Source organism: Notolepis coatsorum, assembly GCF_963971535.1.
Source record: "Notolepis coatsorum genome assembly, chromosome: 11".
Taxonomy (NCBI): domain Eukaryota; kingdom Metazoa; phylum Chordata; class Actinopteri; order Aulopiformes; family Paralepididae; genus Notolepis; species Notolepis coatsorum.
The window spans coordinates 50,895,934-50,910,323 of NC_140175.1; the positions used below are offsets into that span (position 1 = coordinate 50,895,934).

The 14,390-nt window shown below is 40.7% G+C and overlaps 1 protein-coding gene across 1 annotated transcript in view; it reads left to right on the top strand.

Moving 5' to 3' along the window:
- The window catches only part of osbp2a (oxysterol binding protein 2a), a gene marked incomplete at its 5' end in the record, with an annotated part of 99,446 nt that overhangs the window by 53,895 nt on the left and 31,161 nt on the right, over positions 1-14,390 (top strand). The window lies entirely within an intron of this gene.

Consider the following 14,390-nt stretch of genomic DNA (forward strand, 5'->3'; position numbering starts at 1 on the left):
CAGTAAGGTTAGTTAGGGTTAGATTACATTTTTTTTATTTTTTTATTATTTCAGATAATGCTTGAAGAAGTGCGTCTTTAGTCGACGGCGAAAGATTGGACGGGATTCGGCTGTCCTAACTGGGGTGGGTAGTTCATTCCACCATTGTGGGGCAAGGACTGAGAATAGGCGGCTTCTCTTTGATGACCCTCCCGGAGCTTGGATAGGAGTAGGTCTGAGGCGGCCAGAAGATGCAGAGCGTAGGGGTCTTGAGGTTGTGTAGTTAGAGACCATTGACCAGAGGTAGGCGGGAGCGGGGGTCCTACTAATCACCCCAAAGTACCAGAAAATACCCCAAAATACCCCAAAGTATACCCCAAAATACCAGAAAATACCCCAAAGTATACCCCAAAGTATACCCCAAAATACCCCAAAGTACCAGAAAATACCCCAAAATACCCCAAAGTATACCCCAAAATACCAGAAAATATCCCAAAGTACCCCAAAATACCCCAAAGTACCCCAAAATACCCCAAAGTATACCCCAAAGTACCAGAAAATACCAGAAAATACCCCAAAGTACCCCAAAATACCACAAAGTATACCCCAAAGTACCAGAAAATACCAGAAAATACCCCAAAATACCCCAAAATACCCCAAAGTACCCCAAAATACCCCAAAGTACCAGAAAATACCAGAAAATACCCCAAAATACCCTAAAATACCCCAAAGTATACCCCAAAGTACCAGAAAATACCCCCAAATACCATAAAATACCCCAAAGTATACCCCAAAGTACCAGAAAATACCAGAAAATACCCCAAAATACCCCAAAGTATACCCCAAAATACCAGAAAATACCCCAAAATACCAGAAAATACCCCAAAGTATACCAGAAAATACCAGAAAATACCCCAAAATACCCCAAAGTACCCCAAAATACCGCAAAGTATACCCCAAAGTACCAGAAAATACCAGAAAATAACCCAAAATACCCCCAAATACCCCCCAAAGTATACCCCAAATACCAGAAAATACCTCAAAATACCAGAAAATACCCCAAAATACCCCCAAAATACCCCAAAGTATACCCCAAAAGACCAGAAAATACCCCAAAATACCCCAAAATACTCCAAAGTATACCCCAAAGTACCAGAAAATAGCAGAAAATACCCCAAAATACAGCAAAATATACCCCAAAGTACCAGAAAATACCAGAAAATACCCCAAAATACCCCAAAATACCATCAAATACCCCAAAGTATACCCCAAAGTACCAGAAAATACCCCAAGATACCCCAAAATACCCCAAAATACCGCAAAGTATACCCAAAAGTACCAGAAAATACCCCAAAATACCACAAAGTATACCCCAAAATACCAGAAAATACCCCAAAATACCCCAAAGTATACCCCAAAGTATACCCCAAAATACCCCCAAAGTATTCCCCAAAATACCAGAAAATACCCCAAAATACCCCAAAATACAGCAAAGTATACCCCAAAGTACCAGAAAATACCAGAAAATACCCCAAAATACCCTAAAATACCACAAAGTATAACCCAAAGTACCAGAAAATACCCCAAAATACCCCAAAATACCCCAAAGTATACCCCAGAATACCAGAAAATACCCCAAAATACCAGAAAATACCCCAAAGTATACCCCAAAATACCAGAAAATACCCTAAAATACCCCAAAATACCACAAAGTATACCCCAAAATACCAGAAAATACCCCAAAATACCCCAAAGTATACCCCAAAGTATACCCCAAAATACCAGAAAATACCCCAAAGTACCCCAAAATACCCCAAAGTATACCCCAAAATACCAGAAAATACCCCCAAAGTACCCCAAAGTACCAGAAAATACCAGAAAATACCCTAAAATACCACAAAGTATCACGAAATACCCCAAAGAACCTCAAAGTTCCCCAAAGTATACCTCAATGTACCACAAAGTACTGGCTCAGAGGTAGAGCAGGTCAACTAATGATGATATGGTCAATGGTTTGGTCAGTGGTTTGAATCCCAGCTCCTTCTGTTCACATGCCGAAGTGTCCTTCAAGACACTGAACCACAAATGACTCCAATAAGCAGGCTAGCACCTTGCATGGCATCTGGCTGCCATTGCTCTGTGAGTGCATGTGTGAATTGGTGAAGGAGAGGCAATTATAAAGCTCTTTGTGCAGGTAGGAAAGTGCTATATATGTGGAGTCCATTTCCCATTCCCAAAGTACCACATATTTTCAAAACAAATGTTTATTTTAATATATTATAATCTCCAAATGTAATAACATCTGTATTGAACACTGAACAAACAGTATAAATTTTTTTTTATCAATTTTATTTTAAATGTTTAAACAATAACAAAACAACATCAACAACAATAATAACAGAACAGTATAACATTTTTGAACAAATTCCAGTAAGGACGGAAGAAAAGAGACAACTATAGGCTATACATGACAACATAACAGGACATTCTAACTGTGTCATTACATTACATTCAGGTCCACAAGATGGCTACTTAAAAAACGAGAATACACACTGAACTAGGAAGAACAGCTTTTTCAAGCTTCACACCTTGGTCATGGAATGGGCTACAAGACCATATCCACTTAGATACCCTGGTCTCTCTCAACAAATTTAAATCTGTATTACATAACTTCCTACAAAAAAAATTTCGCTGCTTTCTGTAGTCGGGTCCCAACTGCAAAACTGCTAAATTACTGTATTACCCTGTATTTTACTGTCATACACCTTTACTATTATGTAGACTATTCTGTTTTGTGTTTTTGTGTTTACATGTATTGTATATTGTATATATGCACTTTTATTATGTTCTTGTGTGATGTACCACACATTATTGCTGTCTGATATATTGCAAATGTTATTGCTGTCATCTTGGCCAGGTCTCCCTTGCAAAAGAGATCTTGTATCTCAATGGGACTTCCTGGTTAAATACAAAATTAATAAAAAGTTCTGTGTCATCTTTAAAAAAAAAACATATATAAAAAAATAGAAAAAACTAAATCAAATCTCTTATGAGCATGCATGAAGTGAACATACTTATGTCTTCACTTTTCTTCTTTTTGAAGTTGTTCGCTCATTTTTTGCCGTTCTTTTTTGGCCAGGCTTTTTGGCTAGCTGGGGTACCACTGGAATGCTCAACTGACCATCATTTGATTGGGTTATTTTTTGATTGTTTTAGCCTTAGGTACCATCTTAACTTTCAAGAACTTTAAATATAGCTCATTCTGCTCATCTTTAGTTATAGTGTCCCATATGACATTGGGGACCTCATATCTTTTAAATTCTGGCTTTAAAGTATAATTACCTTGGCCATGAAGGCATCTGCGCACATCTATATTTTGAAGTTGAGAAATTAGTTGGAGTTTTAATATCAGATCTGGTAACTTAGTAGCCAATTAGTAGCTTAATTACATGATTCATTGCTTCACAATTATCAGGAATCCATTTCTTTCTGTTCTTTGTCTCCATTATTTTCTTTTTCAATGTAGGTATTAACTTAGAGAAATATGTAGTGAACTCTGGGCAATTTGATTCTATATATGTTTCAAGTTCAAGTACCTTTTCACAAAAGTCATACTCGTTTTTACAGTAGGTAAGAGAATTGGCATTATGGAACAGCTTATTCTCAAGTACTGCTCTCTTTTTTGCGTCCATTCCCACTTTATGTGTTAGATAATGTTTCACATTATCCCGAATATGTTTTGAACACAAAATATGACTAGCTTCAGGAAACAAAGACTCTATGTTCAAGTTCAAGTTCAAGTTCTTTAATAGTTGTCATACAGAAGTACAGAATACTTTCATACAAAATGCTTCTTACTGTTACGCTCCAGAGACTGTGCTAGACAAGATAGTATCAAATAACATAATAACATAATATAGCATGAATTTAGAAGAAGAAAATGAGGTCACAGTATTCGGTATAGACATATGTACAATGTTCTGAGTTACCATATAATATACAATACACAATACTATGCAGTGTACTAATGTACAGTACTATCTAGTGCAAAGCAGAAATGGGATGAGGTACAATTTTAGGTACAATTTACAGTAAGGTGTACGAGTTGTAGTGCAATCCTTCATCCATAAATATAAAGTGTGGGGAGTGGGTGCTACAGTGTGTTTGTTTAAAGTGGGTGTGTGCTATAAGTGTGTGGAGTGGGTGCTACAGTGTGTTTGTTTAAAGTGAGTGTGTGCGTGTGGATGTGTGTGCTATGTGCGTTTGGTGGTTGTCATTGTTCGTTTAGCAGCCTGATGGCCTGGGGATAGAAGCTTCTTCTGAGTCTTTCTGTGCTCGCCTTGAGACTCCTGTATCGCTTGCCTGACCGCAGCAGTTCAAAGAGGCAGTTGTTCGGGTGACTGGAGTCTTTAATGATTCTCTTAGCCTTGCCCTTGCAACGCTTGTAGTAAATGTTCTGGAGGGTGGGGAGCCCCCCTCCAATTGTGCGTTCGGCTGAACGTGTCACTCTTTGTAGTCTGCTTTGGTCTTGTGCAGTGCTATTCCCAAACCAGGAGGTGATGTTGCCGGTCAAGATGCTCTCTATTGTACATGAGTAGAAGTTCTTAAGGATCTTCTGGCTGACTTGGAACTTCCTTAGGCGCCTGAGGAAGTAGAGGCGTTGTTGTGCCTTCTTCACAACACTGTTAATGTGTGTGGTCCATGTCAAGTCCTCGGATATGTAGGCTCCGAGGTACTTAAAGCTGTTGACTCTCTCAACCGGTGCCCCGTCGATGCTGAGGGGGCTGTAGTCCTTGACCCCCGACCTCCTGAAGTCCACAATCATCTCCTTTGTTTTGCTGACGTTCAGGGAGAGGCTGTTTTCCTGGCACCATCCCGCCAGGACCTTGACCTCTTCCAGGTAGGCCCTCTCGTCGTTGGCAGAGATCAGGCCCACCACCACTGTGTCGTCAGCAAATTTGACGATTGTATTGCTACTCCGCTGAGCCACACAGTCGTGTGTGTACAGGGAGTAGAGGAGGGGACTCAGAACACAGCCCTGGGGGGCCCCTATGTTGAGGGTGATGGATGAGGAGGTGCAGTTGCCTGCTCTCACCACCTGGGGTCTGCCAGTCAGGAAGTCCAAGACCCACTGGCAGAGGTCATAGCCCAAGCCCAGGTCCCTGAGCTTGGCTATGAGTATGGAGGGGACTATGGTATTGAATGCCGAGCTGTAGTCGATGAATAGCATTCTCACATAGTTCCCCTGCCTCTTGTCCAGGTGTGATGCTGCTGTGTGCAGCACATGGGATATGGCGTCCTCCGTGGACCTGTTGGGGCGGTATGCAAATTGCAGGGGGTCCATGTTGATGGGGAGGGAGGAGCAGATGTAGCCCTTTACTAGCTTCTCGAAGCACTTCATGGCTATGGAGGTGAGAGCTACAGGGCGGTAGTCGTTGAGGCAAGCAGGCTTGGATTTTTTGGGTACAGGGATAATAGTGGACTTCTTCAGGCAGGTGGGGATGACAGCCTGTTCTAAGGACAGGTTAAATATGTCAGTGAATACTGGGGCCAGTTGGTCGGCACAGACTTTTAGGACGCGGCCGGGGATGCCGTCTGGACCTGCTGCCTTCCTGATATTCACTTTTTTAAAGGTCCGCCTCACCTCATGCCTTTAAAATTGCCCGTTCCTGATCGGATCCAATAACTATGTCCTCACTGATATTTATTTCTGTTGCTAAATATGCCACCGACAACTTTGATTTCAAATGGGCAAAGAAATCATGGTAAGTCTCAAAGCTGCCGTCCCAGTGCAAATGCAGTGGCCCAATGAATAATGGTGGCTCTCCAGTCTCTTTCTTAAAATGTTTTGGGTTTTTGAACACAGTCACTGTTAACACTTTGGTTGCCTAAGGTTAAATTAATGATATACCATAGATTGCCAGCGCTATTTGTCTATGGAGAAAGTCCCCTTCTTTGCAGGGCTATAACTTTTTAAATTCTATTGCTACATTGCCATTATTAGGGCCCATTCAAAATCCTATATGTATTGTTCATTGTGTAGCAACGTTAAACTTTTTCATTCACATATTCATAGTAAAGTATGGTCTAATGTATAAGTATGTTTTCATCTCTTTCTGCAGCTTTCTCCAGAACGTGATATATAGCCCCAAATGCATTATATTGATGATGAAATACAGTTTGATGGCAATCAGCGCGATATAAAAAATTCCAACTAGACGTACTTCTAGAAGTTACTACACGTCATCTGATGTTGACCGGATGGGCGAGGGGGCGTTTATAATTCCGTGGGCAGCGTTATACCAATCATCTAATGTGGGTCAAATGTTGATAATATCAGTTATTATCGAAGACGGTAACGTTACACGCTGAAACTCACCCCAGTCTCCGCGCGCCGTTGGGCGATCATCGTCGAGTAGAAATTTTATCATTATGGGATATATTATTACCCGGTCCATCTCCAGCTTGTATAATGGTATATACGACGTCCAAATCATGTTGTTTATCGAGTTATTGGCAATCGATCGCTATGTAGTGTGACGAGCTAGAGTGCCGGAACCTATACCGAGTGCCCGGAAGTAATATGGCCGACCAGCAAAACCTCTACTGCGCTTCCTGTTAAGCGGTTGCGCCGATCGGCCACCAGATGGCGCTCCTGAACCGCCAGAGAGCTCAGTGGGTCCTGCTGGTGGATCTCAGGCCAGCGGAGGGACATTATGAATCCGATCGCAGATTTTTGAAATATTGATATAAGGACGCTGTACAGCGTCCCCCGGCAACTTTAGCATGGCCAGCAAAGACGTGAGAAGACGTGTCCCGGCACTCAAAGTGTTAAGAAGCAAGCCCCCAAATTAAATGTGCGATCCACTCCTAAAACAGATGTAGCATCCTGCCCACAACAAAATCTTCTAACATCTTCTAATTGTTCATCAAAGTAAAGGATGACACAAGGTGGTTTTCCCTTCCTAGAAATTATTTGCTGAACATAATGATTTTCCTGCAACATATTCAGAACTGTCTGAAGCTCATCATATTTTGGGGTATTTTCTGGTACTTTGGGGTATTTTGGGGTATACTTTGGGGTATTTTGGGGTATTTTAGGGTACTTTGGGGTATTTTGGGGTATACTTTGCGGTATTTTGGGGGTATTTTGGGGTATTTTCTGGTACTTTGGGGTATTTTGGGGTACTTTGGGGTATTTTGGGGTCTTTTCTGGTATTTTGGGGTCTACTTTGGGGTTATTTTGGGGTATTTTCTGGTACTTTGGGGTATTTTGGGGTATACTTTGGGGTATTTTCTGGTATTTTGGGGTATACTTTGGGGTATTTTCTGGTATTTTCTGGTACTTTGGGGTATACTTTGGGGTATTTTGGGGTATTTTCTGGTATTTTCTGGTACTTTGGGGTATACTTTGGGGTATTTTAGGGTATTTTCTGGTATTTTCTGGTACTTTGGGGTATACTCTGGGGTATTTTGGGGTATTTTCTGGTACTTTGGGGTATGTTGGGGTATTTTCTGGTATTTTGGGGTATATTTTGGGGTATTTTCTGGTATTTTGGGGTATACTTTGGGGTATTTTCTGGTATTTTCTGGTACTTTGGGGTATACTTTGGGGGTATTTTGGGGGTATTTTAGGGTATTTTGGGGTATTTTCTGGTATTTTCTGGTACTTTGGGGTATTTTGGGGTATTTTCTGGTACTTTGGGGGTATTTTCTGGTATTTTGGGGTATACTTTGGGGTATTTTGGGGTATTTTCTGGTACTTTGGGGTATACTTTGGGGTATTTTAGGGTATTTTGGGGTATTTTCTGGTACTTTGGGGTATACTTTGGGGTATTTTGGGGTATTTTCTGGTATTTTCTGGTACTTTGGGGTATACTTTGGGGTATTTTGGGGTATTTTCTGGTACTTTGGGGTATTTTCTGGTATTTTGGGGTATACTTTGGGGTATTTTGGGGTATTTCTGGTATTTTGGGGTATACTTTGGGGTATTTTAGGGTATTTTGGGGTATTTTGGGGGTATTTTCCGGTACTTTGGGGTATACTTTGGGGTATTTTGGGGTATCTTCTGGTACTTTGGGGTATTTTGGGGTATTTTCTGGTATTTTGGGGTATACTTTGGGGTATTCTGGGGTATTTTCTGGTACTTTGGGGTATACTTTGGGGTATTTTGGGGTATTTTCTGGTACTTTGGGGTATTTTGGGGTATTTTGGGGTATTTTCTGGTATTTTGGGGTATACTTTGGGGTATTCTGGGGTATTTTGGGGTATTTTCTGGTACTTTGGGGTATACTTTGGGGTATTTTGGGGTATTTCTCTTGTATTTTCTGGTACTTTGGGGTATACTTTGGGGGTATTTTGGGGTATTTTCTGGTACTTTGGGGTATTTTGGGGTATTTTCTGGTATTTTGGGGTATACTTTGGGGTATTTTGGGGTATTTTCTGGTACTTTGGGGTATACTTTGGGGTATTTTATGGTATTTTGGGGTATTTTCTGGTATTTTCTGGTACTTTGGGGTATTTTGGGGTACTTTGGGGTATTTTGGGGTATTTTCTGGTATTTTGGGGTATACTTTGGGGTATTTTAGGGTATTTTCTGGTATTTTCTGGTACTTTGGGGTATACTCTGGGGTATTTTGGGGTATTTTCTGGTACTTTGGGGTATGTTGGGGTATTTTCTGGTATTTTGGGGTATATTTTGGGGTATTTTCTGGTATTTTGGGGTATACTTTGGGGTATTTTCTGGTATTTTCTGGTACTTTGGGGTATACTTTGGGGGTATTTTGGGGGTATTTTAGGGTATTTTGGGGTATTTTCTGGTATTTTCTGGTACTTTGGGGTATTTTGGGGTATTTTCTGGTACTTTGGGGGTATTTTCTGGTATTTTGGGGTATACTTTGGGGTATTTTGGGGTATTTTCTGGTACTTTGGGGTATACTTTGGGGTATTTTAGGGTATTTTGGGGTATTTTCTGGTACTTTGGGGTATACTTTGGGGTATTTTGGGGTATTTTCTGGTATTTTCTGGTACTTTGGGGTATACTTTGGGGTATTTTGGGGTATTTTCTGGTACTTTGGGGTATTTTCTGGTATTTTGGGGTATACTTTGGGGTATTTTGGGGTATTTCTGGTATTTTGGGGTATACTTTGGGGTATTTTAGGGTATTTTGGGGTATTTTGGGGGTATTTTCCGGTACTTTGGGGTATACTTTGGGGTATTTTGGGGTATCTTCTGGTACTTTGGGGTATTTTGGGGTATTTTCTGGTATTTTGGGGTATACTTTGGGGTATTCTGGGGTATTTTCTGGTACTTTGGGGTATACTTTGGGGTATTTTGGGGTATTTTTTGGTACTTTGGGGTATTTTGGGGTATTTTGGGGTATTTTCTGGTATTTTGGGGTATACTTTGGGGTATTCTGGGGTATTTTGGGGTATTTTCTGGTACTTTGGGGTATACTTTGGGGTATTTTGGGGTATTTCTCTTGTATTTTCTGGTACTTTGGGGTATACTTTGGGGGTATTTTGGGGTATTTTCTGGTACTTTGGGGTATTTTGGGGTATTTTCTGGTATTTTGGGGTATACTTTGGGGTATTTTGGGGTATTTTCTGGTACTTTGGGGTATACTTTGGGGTATTTTAGGGTATTTTGGGGTATTTTCTGGTATTTTCTGGTACTTTGGGGTATTTTGGGGTACTTTGGGGTATTTTGGGGTATTTTGGGGTATACTTTGGGGTATTTTGGGGTATTTTCTGGTACTTTGGGGTATTTTGGGGTATACTTTGGGGTATTTTCTGGTATTTTGGGGTATACTTTGGGGTATTTTCTGGTATTTTCTGGTACTTTGGGGTATACTTTGGGGTATTTTGGGGGTATTTTGGGGTATTTTCTGGTATTTTCTGGTACTTTGGGGTATACTTTGGGGTATTTTAGGGTATTTTCTGGTATTTTCTGGTACTTTGGGGTATACTCTGGGGTATTTTGGGGTATTTTCTGGTACTTTGGGGTATGTTGGGGTATTTTCTGGTATTTTGGGGTATATTTTGGGGTATTTTCTGGTATTTTGGGGTATACTTTGGGGTATTTTCTGGTATTTTCTGGTACTTTGGGGTATACTTTGGGGGTATTTTAGGGTATTTTGGGGTATTTTCTGGTATTTTCTGGTACTTTGGGGTATTTTGGGGTATTTTCTGGTACTTTGGGGGTATTTTCTGGTATTTTGGGGTATACTTTGGGGTATTTTGGGGTATTTTCTGGTACTTTGGGGTATACTTTGGGGTATTTTAGGGTATTTTGGGGTATTTTCTGGTACTTTGGGGTATACTTTGGGGTATTTTGGGGTATTTTCTGGTATTTTCTGGTACTTTGGGGTATACTTTGGGGTATTTTGGGGTATTTTCTGGTACTTTGGGGTATTTTCTGGTATTTTGGGGTATACTTTGGGGTATTTTGGGGTATTTCTGGTATTTTGGGGTATACTTTGGGGTATTTTAGGGTATTTTGGGGTATTTTGGGGGTATTTTTCGGTACTTTGGGGTATACTTTGGGGTATTTTGGGGTATCTTCTGGTACTTTGGGGTATTTTGGGGTATTTTCTGGTATTTTGGGGTATACTTTGGGGTATTCTGGGGTATTTTCTGGTACTTTGGGGTATACTTTGGGGTATTTTCTGGTATTTTGGGGTATACTTTGGGGTATTCTGGGGTATTTTGGGGTATTTTCTGGTACTTTGGGGTATTTTAGGGTATTTTGGGGTATTTTTCTTGTATTTTCTGGTACTTTGGGGTATACTTTGGGGGTATTTTGGGGTATTTTCTGGTACTTTGGGGTATTTTGGGGTATTTTCTGGTATTTTGGGGTATACTTTGGGGTATTTTGGGGTATTTTCTGGTACTTTGGGGTATACTTTGGGGTATTTTAGGGTATTTTGGGGTATTTTCTGGTATTTTCTGGTACTTTGGGGGTATTTTCTGGTATTTTGGGGTATACTTTGGGGTATTTTCTGGTACTTTGGGGTATTTGGGGGTATTTTCTGGTATTTTGGGGTATCTTTTGGGGTATTTTCTGGTACTTTGGGGTATTTTGGGGTATACTTTGGGGTATTTTGGGGTATTTTCTGGTACTTTGGGGTGATTAGTAGGACCCTTTCTGCAGTGCAAATCTCACGTCGAATTATTTCACTAACATTCATGAATCAGTTCAGTTCTGTTTAGTTCACGGTCTGTTCCAGATCATTGATTTCTTGCCCTGGTGATTTAACTACATATTCTATAGACCAGTGGTTCTCAACTGGTCTAGCCTCGGGACCCAACATTTTCCTTAGTCATTAAGTCGCGACCCAAATTTTTTAACCACTATGATTTATTTCAAAATCTTTTTTTTGCAGTAATACACAATCTTTCATGCACTGTTAAAAACATGAAATAAACACAAAAAAGTGCAACAAAAGTGCAACTAGGGCTAAAAACCCAATGAAATAAAATAATAATAAATAATATATGCTTCTTAGCAGATTTCTTAGCTTAACATAACATACCTAAGTTTGGCGGAACTAATGGGATAACTGGGGTTGCAACAAAAGTGCAACTAGGGCTAAAAACCCAATGAAATAAAATTATAATAATAATAATAAATAATTATGCTTCTTAGCAGACTTCTTAGCTTAACATAACAGACCTCACTAGAAGACTGGCCATCGGGAGCACCGGGAGTTTTCCCGGTGGCCGCCTGACAGACTGGCATGGCCTGGCTGCCTTGGCAGACTGGCAAATGCTTTTTTTTTTTTTTAAATTTGTTTGTTTGTGCCCGCAGTCAGGCCACTGAACTCCGAAGCAGGCCAGGTCGGTATACATGTTTCTATTTGCGCATATATAAGTTCAGGCAAGCAGGCAGGAATGAGTTAACTTGTTATTCACAACCCAGCGCGATGCAGTGCGCAGGCCTCGCCAGTCGCCGGGTATGGGTATGGGCCTGGCCTGGCCTGCCTGAGTCAAATTCCTGGTAGGAATTATGGTCCCAGTCCACGACTGACAGACCTACAGTAAGTTTGGGGGAACTAATGGGATAACTGGGGTTGCAACAAAAGTGCAACTAGGGCTAAATACACAATGAAATTAAATAATATATCCTTCTTAGCAGACTTCTTAGCTTAACATCCCAGGGAACTAATGGGATAACTGGGGATGTTGTTTGCTCCTGACAAGAGTCTCACAGTCTGGGGTGATGGTAGCCAAAGCAACTCTGAGGTCATGCTCAATGTCCAATCTGTTCCTCTGCTTTGTCTTCAGCTGGACCAGAGCTGAGAAGCCACTTTCACAAAGATAGGTAGTGAATTTTTTTTTTTCTTTTTTACACACACATCGGCGACCCACTCAAAATGGCCCCGCGACCCACTTTTGGGTCATGACCCACCAGTTGAGAAACACTGCTATAGACTAAAAGCCAACTTATCTTAAAAGATCAACTGAAAGTTTGCATATTGTTGTCACTAAGCTAGTGGAAACTTGGTGAAAATAAATGAATTTATAATAAAATAAATAAATATCTCTACTTTCAAATATGTAGTTATTTTTTAAATTTAAGATTATGATTATATTCTAGTAGTAGATTAAGATTGGCTTTATTCTCAGTTTACAAGGCGATTGAAATAAATGTTTGTACATATCCCTCCTAGATCCAACACAGTAGCCTCTAACATTATTGTGTAATGACTGCCATGTTGACAGTAGCCTCTAATATTATTGTGTAATGGCTGCCATGTTGACAGTAGCCTCTAACATTATTGTGTAATGGCTGCCATGTTGACAGTAGCCTCTAACATTAATGTGTAACGGCTGCCATGTTGACAGTAGCCTCTAACATTATTGTGTAATAACTGACATGTTGACAGTAGCCTCTGTAAAATTAATGTGTAACAACTGACATGTTGACAGTAGTTTCTGTAACATTAATGTGTAACAACTGACATGTTGACAGTAGCCTATGTAACATTAATGTGTAACAACTGACATGTTGACAGTAGCCTCTGTAACATTTATGTGTAACGACTGACATGTTGACAGTAGCCTCTGTAACATTTATGTGTAACGACTGACATGTTGACAGTAGCCTCTGTAACATTTATGTGTAACAACTGACATGTTGACAGTAGCCTCTGTAACATTAATGTGTAATGACTGACATGTTGACAGTAGCCTTTGTAACATTTATGTGTAATGACAGTTACAGTTACAGTGGGTGACAATATTGTCACAAGGAAAGATGAAATTACCTACCTGGGTTCCATCCTAGAGGCACAAACTAGATTCTTGTACCGGATCTCCTCTCTGGTAAACAAGAATACCCTAAAGACTCTGGCAGGAGCACTCATTCAAGGGTACTACGACTATGCTTGCACCTCATGGTACCAAAGCACCTCAAAGGCGCTAAAAACAAGATTACAAACATCACAAAACAAACTGGTCAGACTACTACTTAACCTTACCCCTAGAACCCACCTCACCCCTGCCCACTTTGACAACCTAGGATGGCTTAGAGTAGACGACAGAGTACAGCAACTTGCAATGGGCCTGGTCTACAAGATACACTACACGACCAAGGTACCCAGGCATGTACATGTCAAAATACTTCCCAAAGGTCAGTGAATACCACGACCACAACACCAGAGGAAGCTCAACAAATCATGTTAAACCCAGATTCGGCTCAAACAAGGGACTAAACACGTTTTGCAATTATGCCACATCAATGTGGAACGCCCTACCCAAAGCTGTAAAGGAATGTGAATCCCTAACCACATTCAAAACCGCTCTTAAAGAGCACCTACGGGAGGCTGCAATTCGAAACTGGCCACCGTAAATGTCCAAACCCCCCACCCCCTCCTAATAGACAGTCTCCTCCCCACCGCATGTATATATTCTCTCCCCGCCATATGTATATTTCTCTCCCACCCACCCACCCCCTCCAAATGTACAGTCTCCTCCCCCACCCACCCACCCCCTCCAAATGTATAGTCTCCTCCCCACCGTATGTATATTTCTCTCCCATCCACCCACCCCCTCCTAGTGTACAGTCCCCTCCCCATCATATGTATATACTCTGTCAGGATCTATGGGTAACAGTACTGTATATTTGAATACCGTTTATGTCACAAATGTATCAGTACTAAATACCTGTATGTCCCTATGCCATAAATGTCATGTATGTTGTGTATGTCATAAATGTCTATATGAATTGAAAATGGGGGACCCTGATGTAAACAAGACAAACGTCTTTCTCTGGTCTGCATCCCCTTAACAATTGTGTGTATTGAGCCGTACTGTATTGTACCCATTCTGCAATCTGTTAAATAAAGTTTTCATTAATTCATTCAATGACTGACATGTTGACAGTATCCTCTGTAACATTTATGTGTAACG